The following is an 8,532-nucleotide window of genomic DNA, read 5'->3' on the forward strand; positions in this document are numbered from 1 at the left end:
GTGTGGTTCCACCATTACTCCCCAGCAACATGCCCGCTGTCTTGGGGTCATACTTGACTCCGAGCTTTCCTTTGCCCCCACATCCAATCACTGGCTCGCTCTTGTTATCTGCACCTCAAAAACATTTCTAGAATTCGATCCTTTCTTACTTTAGACTCTGCAAAAACTCTTACTGTTTCTCTTATTCATTCTCGTCTGGACTATTGTAACTCTCTACTAATCGATCTCCCTCTTACCAAATTCTCCCCTCTCCAATCCATCCTGAATCCTGCAGCCAGTATCAGATTCCTAACCAATCCCTATACCTCTACCTTGTGCCAGTCCTTACACTGGCTACCCATCCACTCCAGAATTCAGTATAAACGTATTACCCTCACCCACAAAGCACTCCATGGCTCAGCACCACCCTACATCTCCTCCCTCGTCTCAGCCTACCACCCTACCCGTGCCCTCCGTTCTGCTAATGACCTGAGGTAAACATCCTCAATAATCAGAAACTCCCACTCCCGTCTCCAAGACTTTTCACGTGCCGTGCCGATTCTTTGGTATGCACTACCCAGGCTAATATGATTAATCCCCAACCCTCACAGTTTTAAGCGTGCCTTAAAAACGCAATTGTTCAGACTGGCCTATCACCTCAACGCATTAACCTAAATATCCCTGTGGGGCTCATTTCAAAATTTTTTACCATATCCAGGCTCCTCACATCATGTTCTCACATGCTTTTTGCAGTTAATAGCCCTCTGTGTCTGTACTGTTACATATTTAGACTGTTAACTGGTTCATGCAGCAACAGGAACACCCGATTCTTACACTATGGCTTGTCCAAACAATAAAAGCAATTGTTACCATCCACCTTTCGTGTCTCCCCTTTTCCCTCATAGATTGTAAGCTTGCGAGTAGGGTCCTCATTCCTCTTGGAATCTGTCTTGATCTATGTGATTGTTATGCTGTAATGTCTTTTGTCTAGAAGTTCCCTCTATAATGTAAAGTGCTGCAGAATATGTTGGCGCTATAGAAATAAAAATATTATTAGTAGTAGTAGAGCAGTGAAAAAAGAGACATAGTGAAGAGAGAATAAATAGAGGGATTAAAACTGTGTGAGGATAATGTTGCATATTGTGAAAGAATCGATCATCAAGCTCTATGCCCACTCCCGAATATAATGCCTTCCCAGCTATTGTTGAGTAAAAAGTTTATTTTTGACTGGTGGTCTCCCTCATTGAACTTTCCAACACCTGGTACTGGCAAAACAGTCATTGGTTACATGCGGCCTGCACGGGCATAGTACCCTCACACCAAAAGTTCAGCCAGGACCCCCACCTTCATGTAACGTACCGGAGCTCAAGAGAGGAGTATCTCACCCACGACGACAGCCCCGAGCCACGTTATAGCAGAATGACAAGGTACCATGCCAGAGGGGATGTGCAATAATGGACTTGTTCCAAGAACATGAAAGTGAGTTTTCCTCACTTCCTTTCCCAGCCCCCGTGTCCAGGGGCTCCTTCGCTGTCCCTACCACTAGGGGTACCTTAGCTCACCCTGTTCCCCGAATTACTTCCGATTGTGAAGATACCACAGCCTTGCCTTAGCTCCTGAGTCAGCACTCAGTCTGTACCATTCCCCCACTCAGGGAAGAGGGGAGTAGTAGTGTACCGTAATACACCAAACAGACTAACAAGGTAATACAAACAGGGATAAAAAGGAAAATGCCAATCATACTAGTATACTCGTGAAGAAATCACAGGAACGCGGGATGTTGTCACGGACAGGAGGCAGATTAAGAGTTAACAGGTTTATTTAACAATAACTTGCACTCCAACGTAGGGAGTAGTGGGTTGCAGGGTGATGGTAGGAAATGGGTCAGAATTGGGGGGGGGGAGTTGCAGGGTAGGTGAGGGATGAATAATAGTTCAGAATTAAAGAGGTGAAACTTAGACTGTAGTCCTCAGGTGCGCTGCGTATCAGGGTTCCAAAGGTGGCACTGGGTCGCCCCCGCAGGCTTCACCCAGGGCAGCGGGGTTACTCGGTACCGGACCAGTGTCGAGGCGGGAACGTGTCACAGCAGCGGTGACCCGGTCCGTGGCCCTGGGCGCCCAATATCAATGGCGGTGATGTTAAAAGTGTTAGAGTTTATATGAATAGTTCGTGACGCCACCCGTGGTGTTTGGCAAGTAAGATGGTAAGCCAACGCTGCATACAGATCCGCTGGGACTGATGGTGTGGTGCAGCAGAGATGGTACAGCTCCCCACAGGTGGAGCTGTAGTCCCAGGGCATTGTAGGTGCAATGGATGAGGAGAGGCGCAGAATGGTATGGAGGCTGGTACCCGGGTGTAGTGGTGCGGGAATAACTGGAGGACACCAGAGTATGCGGTTCCAAAGCTTTACTCACTGTTTGCAGTTCACCCAACTGCCTGCCTCCATACTGTGTTCTCCAGGTCAGGGCTCCAGCCAACCTCCAGGCAGGATAGGATTCTCCCTTCCACACTCCGCCAACATGTACCATCCTGAACGACTCCTCTCATGCACCTTTAGGTGCGACGCACTCCAGCACTTAGTTACCCTGGAATGCCTCACTCTAGGTGTTCCTAGTCTTTACTTGTATGACAGACAGCTATAGCCTGCTCGGGGACTCCTCACTGCGTCCCGGCTCTCTATTCAGTTGCTGTTGTGCCCCAAGTCTATGATGGGAGCAAGGCGTTAGCAGCTCACTACTCCTCCGGGGTCTGTTGCCGGACATAAAGATCCAATCAACCTCGGGGACCGGGCCCCGGCCTTTGCGCTCTCTGGACTGGAAGGGTTCTCTCTCTTTCTCAACCTGCTTCCCAACGTCCTTCTATTCTCCTTCGTTCCAATCTGTTCTCTCTCTCTCTCTTATGGAATCTGTAGTCGTCAGTCTACATCTCTCTCCTTCTCTTCCTTCCCTGAGGAGCTCGTTCCACTAAGACCAGTCCTCAGCCTCTCCTGACTGACTGCCTTCCTCCGCCTTGAACTCCTCTCAGGCTGACCTGCTGTCAGCCTGCTCTCTCTCTGGGACTCACCCCAGACTGACTTTCTGTCAGACTGATTTGAAATCCTACACCTTCCCTCTCTTTTATATCTAAATCCACCCGCCTCCCCAGCACCTCTCGTGTTACGAAGCCAGGGACCACAAAAGGCACCCTATGAACTTTCGAGCATAAAGCATGGATGGATCCCTGCTGAACTATCCTGTGTGTGGGGTGCAGGTGTGGAGCATGGTCAGGAGTTCCCACCTTACCTGGATGGTGGGGCACTACACCTTAGGAGAAGGTGCAGTACCTCTGTGGCGACTGAAGCTTCAGGGGCGCCACATACCCCCCGTTAAACACAGCACGTCTGCGGGCTGTAAGACAACAAAAGGTACAATACAGGAACACACAACAATTTTAAATACTATTCAACAATGCTTATCTAATCTTCCCAATGTAGGAGGCACATTTCTTAAACGTTACAAACAGGTTAACTTCCTATCTTAATATCAAAAATTTACTTAAGTTCAATTCCTAGTTCAAAGTGCTATACTCAGCACATTTTCTTTATTACATTTTCTATCAATTATTCTCTTTTTCTTTCTTTCTTCTACTGGACGCAAGAAACTGACCATCTACTCTTGGCCCGTCACCTGTCACTTTCAATTCTTCAGTCTTTATTCAATTCTCACATTATATCTAAAAGCTTTTCTAATTCTCTGTATCAAACATTCTATAAAAGACATTTACTTTTCATAAGACACAACATTATCAAATACGTTATCATAAAACATTCAAAATTCTTGTAAGGTGCTGAACACTGCTCCCAGCCGGGATTTCTTGCAGTGTCCCTTAAGGTAGACATCATTCTTCGAAAAGTGTCCATGCAGAAACATTATCTTCGCAAAGAGTCTTTATATGTAAAACCAAGAGAGAGCACCCAAAGGGGTGCAAACTATTTACAAGAAAGTTCTGGATCACACAGCGTTCATGATCTCCACAGTTCCATTTGTAGAAAAACAGGCAACAAAAGTGCTACCGGAAAAACATGATAGCAAAAGCAAGGCATAACTGGTGCAAACAAACCCTCCTGGGTAACGAGAAATTTTGTAAATTATTTTAATTGTGGTCCCCTCCTGGGGTTCTGGAAGCTGAACTGGAACTATCACCTGATGTAACACTTTGAGTATCTTCATCTTGGGGTAGAGGTGACATACTGGTTGAGGTCGGCTGTTCTGCCACCGAGAAGTCGAGTTCTTCATGGTCCCGCTGATTTCTTGCCAAACGCATGTACTCCACTTCCCATAGAGAGGGATAGGGATTGGTGGGGCCCAGGGAAAGGGCCATGGAGATTTCTACTGTCTACGGGGATATGGGTCCCTCCAGTTCCATAGGAAGTTCAGGAGATGGTACCGCAGCCCGAGGCCGCCAGCCAGGAACAACTTGATCATCCTCCCCCATAGGCACTGTAGCCAGGGGTCGTCGTCGGAGGTCGGTGGGCCCATTCCTATCTGTGGGTTCCGCTCCCAAAACCAGGGTCAGACTGGGGGTAGCGATCATACCTGGCGTTTCCGGCCGCGGTTCCGGTTCCTGGTGGTGGATGGCAGCAGCCGCAACTCCCGGAGTGACTGGTGAAGTAGGCCGCAGTTGGATCCGTGCCGGCACCAGGCCGATCTCAGTTGGGGTTGTCGGCGGAGGCCGGTGCCACCGCGCCCGGTCCAGGCGGAGACGCGGTCCCGGTCCTCCATTCTGTTCCAGAGCCCTCATGTATCTCCTCCGGACGGGGCTCACCCAATGACAATATCGGTTGTGAGGCGGTGGCGGACACAGCTGAGGATGAATCAGCGGTCGCAGCCTCCGCAGGGGTGGCCTAGAAGTGGGTGACTTCTCCCCCCCCTTGTTCTTCCGTCTTCTTTCATCATGGCGTCCTGGCGTTCTTCTTCTTGCTCCGCCCTTCTGCTCGCCACTGGCTTTCTCTGCCCCTCCTTCCGGGGGCGGCGTCTTCTTCTCGCGCCTCCATACCAAGCCAGTATACGAACCCCTCGGGGGGTGGGCCATGCATTAGTCACATAGTAATTCAGGCAGGGACGGCCCAAGACTCTTTCGCTGTCTTTTCCTAGGACCTCCCATCTCTTCACACCCTTCTTCTCCGCGCCAGCGGACATTTCTAATGTCCATTTTACAGTCTATTAAAATTGGTCTTCTGCACATTTTTAAAAGTTGTAAATCCAAGGCACACAGAAACCGATGGCATCGGGTCTCGTCATCCTGTTCGTGGCGTCAAAATTAGGTTGCCCCCACGGTCTTCACCCAGGGCAGCGGGGTTACTCGGTACTGGGCCGGTGTCGAGGCGGGAACGTGTCACAGCAGCGGTGACCCGGTCCGTGGCCCTGGGTGCCCAATATCAATGGCGGTGATGTTAATGGTGTTAAAGTTTATATGAATAGTTCGTGACGCCACCCGTGGTGTTTGGCAAGTAAGATGGTAAGCCAACGCTGCATACAGATCCGCTGGGACTGATGGTGTGGTGCAGCAGAGATGGTACAGCTCCCCACAGGTGGAGCTGTAGTCCCAGGGCAGTGTAGGTGCAATGGATGAGGAGAGGCGCAGAATGGTATTGAGGCTGGTTTCCAGGTGTAGTGGTGCGGGAATAACTGGAGGACACCAGAGTATGCGGTTCCAAAGCTTTACTCACTGTTTGCAGTTCACACAACTGCCTGCCTCCGTACTGTGTTCTCCAGGTCAGGGCTCCAGCCAACCTCCAGGCAGGATAGGATTCTCCCTTCCACACTCCGCCAACATGTACCTTCCTGAACGACTCCTGTCATGCGCCTTTAGCTGCGAAGCACTCCAGTACTTAGTTACCCTGGAATGCCTCTCTCTAGGTGTTCCTAGTCTTTACTTGTAAGACAGACAGCTGTAGCCTGCTTGGGGACTCCTCACTGCGTCCCGGCTCTCTATTCAGTTGCTGTTGTGTCCCAAGTCTATGATGGGAGCAAGGCTTTAGCGGCTCACTACTCCTCCGGTGTCTGTTGCCGGACATAAAGATCCAATCAACCTCGGGGACCGGGCCCCAGCCTTTGCGCTCTCTGGACTGGAAGGGTTCTCTCTTTCGCAACCTGTTTCCCACCGTCCTTCTATTCTCCTTCGTTCCGATCTGTTCTCTCTCTCTCTTATGGAATCTGTAGTTTTCAGTCAACGTCGCTTTCTCCTTCTCTTCCTTCCCTGAGGAGCTCGTTCCACTAAGACCAGTCCTCCACCTTGAGCTCCTCTCAGGCTGACCTGCTGTCAGCCTGCTCTCTCTCTGGGACTCTCCCCAAACTGACTTTGTCAGACTGACCTGAAATCCTACACCTTCCCTCTCTTTTATATCTAACTCCACCCGCCTCCCCAGCACCTCTGGTGTTACGAAGCCAGGGACCACAAAAGGCACCCTATGACCTTTCCAGCATAAAGCATGGATGGGTCCCTGCTGAACTATCCTGTGTGTGGGGTGCAGGTGTGGAGCGTGGTCAGGAGTTCCCACCTTACCTGGATGGTGGGGCATTACACCTTAGGAGAAGGTGCAGTACCTCTGTGGCGACTGAAGCCTCAGGGGCGCCACAGCACTGTCAGCAGCGACACCTTGGTGAAGTCTGTAGCAAGCGGGAGTCCCAACGGTGGTACCAACAACAGCAGTGCGTGACATCTCAAAGTCTCTGGGAGGTGAGTAGATTTCCCGTGCTTACAGGTGCCTAGCACAGTACCGAGTACAGTGTGGGGAACCGCCAGAACGAGACTTCGATCTGCAGTGTGCGCAAGTCCTTGGTAGTGAGGCCCAGAAGCTCTCAAACTATAACCCCTGGAGAAGTCAGGTCACACGTGTTTGGGCTGCTATTGACTAACACAGTCAAGGTGTAACTGATGGCCACGACTACCGGTCCCTTTCAAGCAGCACGTGCGCCGCCCTCACTTTCCTGGAGCATCTGGTACCTGACTATATCAGGGTAACCGGGCACACACTGCACGGTTTTTTCTCTTGTCCCCGTTATAGGCAACAGCGGTAGCGGATCTGTGTGGCATAGGTGCTCCCTGGGCGGAGCACTCCTCTCACTCAATGTTGCAGCACCCGATTTGGCTCTGCTCCACTGGCATGGCTCTGCAGGCGACCGGGGCTCCTTCTACATGGCAAGTCGCCACACCGGTACCCTCTGGTTGGGGAAGCAGGGCACGTCGCCCTTCACTCCACCAGCGCCAGACTGCCCTGCTTCGCGTGCTCTCTTTATACCTCCGATGCTGCGCACCCTTTTCAGGCTCTCCTCGCCCTCCTGGGTTCAGAGGTTGGTCCGGTTCGCTCAGGCTGCAGGGGAAGGTCAGTCTTACTAAAGCCTTCCTCCAGGAACAGAGGATGCAGCCCTTTCAGTTCCAGACTCGGCCTGCAAGTACCCGCAGTCTGGTTTATCTCCTTACACTCACACAAACAGGTTACACAAACATGAAAAAAAAAAAAAAGGGGGAAGTTCACAAGGTTTGAATACTTTTACTGTAGAAGTGGTAGGGGCTGGTTGTTCTCCCTGACACTCCAAGAGTTAAATCCATTTTATGTTTATGAAAGTTATAAAAGGAGGATACCCACTGGGCCTGAAGTTAGTTGAGACAGGGTTAACTGTAATGGCTGCTCCAGTTTGGTAGGGGGAACTGAGAGTTAGTGGTGAGTCCAGGAAGGGACAAAGCCAGATTGTGTGGAGAGCAGTGCGTGAAGTAGCAGGCCTAATACTCGGGGCAGTGGATTATCGAAAATACCCTTCTGTGTGATTCCATCTAATGGCCTGGGATAACCATGAGATGGATGTCAGGGGCCTGGGGCAAACTCTGCCTGCAAAGCTACAGGGAAAGATGGACTCAGACTACATTGGGTGGAAGGTTTTGCAATCCAAATATACTGCAAGCGGTGGAGAAGACTCCCTAGGGCTAGAGAGAAGTCAGAGGAACATCCTACCTATACTGAGAACCAGGGTTGTACCCAGTACATGTGGGAAAGATGACAACCCGTTGGGCCTTATCTTCTACATCTTCCTGTAAATACTGCTATTCACCAAGTAAAAGCTTGGTTGTATTTATGAACCTTGTTTCTCCTGGATTAATTGCTGCCCTGGTTCCAGAAGGGGGATTCCTGGACTCAGAAGAGGCCTACAGCCCTAAAGTAGTGTGATGCACCTCACACATAGTACACAGGGACTGGGACACGTGTTGTCTGTAGAATGCCAGAGCGAGTGGGAACCAAAGCTCGCCCACCTCACTTGGGCATCTTGTATCACAATGGACTGAAAAGCAGAAGACCCTCAATTCCCTTAAACAAGTTTCATTGAATCAGTATTCAGCTTTGGAAAGGAAACCAAAAAAATAAGACAATCCTGCTATTTTATGGTGCATATCTCTGTAGAGGATAAACACATCTTGCACATAAAATGGCAGCTTCCATTGGTTTTGCACTGAATAAAGCTAATGTATTAACCCCCCCCCCCCCAGGGCACATGTACATAAACAGCAACATCACAGTCT

Source organism: Dendrobates tinctorius, unplaced genomic scaffold (assembly GCF_039654945.1).
Source record: "Dendrobates tinctorius isolate UK_male_01 unplaced genomic scaffold, ASM3965494v1 ptg000239l, whole genome shotgun sequence".
In the NCBI taxonomy this organism is placed as follows: domain Eukaryota; kingdom Metazoa; phylum Chordata; class Amphibia; order Anura; family Dendrobatidae; genus Dendrobates; species Dendrobates tinctorius.